Genomic DNA, 692 nt, shown 5'->3' with positions numbered 1-692 from the left:
CTACCGCCGTAGGTAAGGGGACTCCGGCGTCAATAAGCTCTCGATAGAGGGCCTTTCTAGGCTTATAGCGCCTACGGCACTCAAAGAGGACGTGGGAAGCCGTCTCTTCTAGTGCACCGCAGGCCCTACACTCCGGGGAGTCCCGGGCACCAATTTTGTGCAGATATGAGCCTATTGGGGCGTGTCCGGTCTTCAATTGATAGTAACGGCTGGCTAGGCGCTTTGGCGCTTTCCCAGCGGCCCTATCTAACGCCCATCCTCGCGGCATTCTATAGGCCCTTCCTCGCCGGTGAGTCCCCTGAACGATATTCTCACGGGCCCAATCTTGCATTGCTTTGCTCCTCGCTTCGGTGCAGGCGCGCCTAACCTGGGCCAACGATAGGCCTTCAAAGCCAGGCCCCACGGGCTTAATAGCGGCAAGTTTAGCAGCCCGGTCTGCGAGCTCGTTTCCTTCTACTCCACTGTGCCCAGGCACCCACTGTATCGTTACTGGACGACCGCTAGAGGCTAGGCGTGACGCCGCCTTATGAGTCCTAAGAGCTAGGCCCTRTCCGGGTCCTGGTTTTGTTGTTTGCAGGCGGTTGATAGCATTCTGAGCATCAAGAAGGACGTAAATAGGCCCTGGGAGATGCCTATCTAGTGCCCATTCTAGCGCCGAAGCGACRGCCACCAATTCTGCATYAAAAACCTCA

Source organism: Talaromyces amestolkiae (assembly GCF_001896365.1).
Source record: "Talaromyces amestolkiae strain CIB chromosome Unknown scaffold25.1, whole genome shotgun sequence".
Classification (NCBI taxonomy): domain Eukaryota; kingdom Fungi; phylum Ascomycota; class Eurotiomycetes; order Eurotiales; family Trichocomaceae; genus Talaromyces; species Talaromyces amestolkiae.
Note: the sequence above shows the minus strand (reverse complement) of the source record.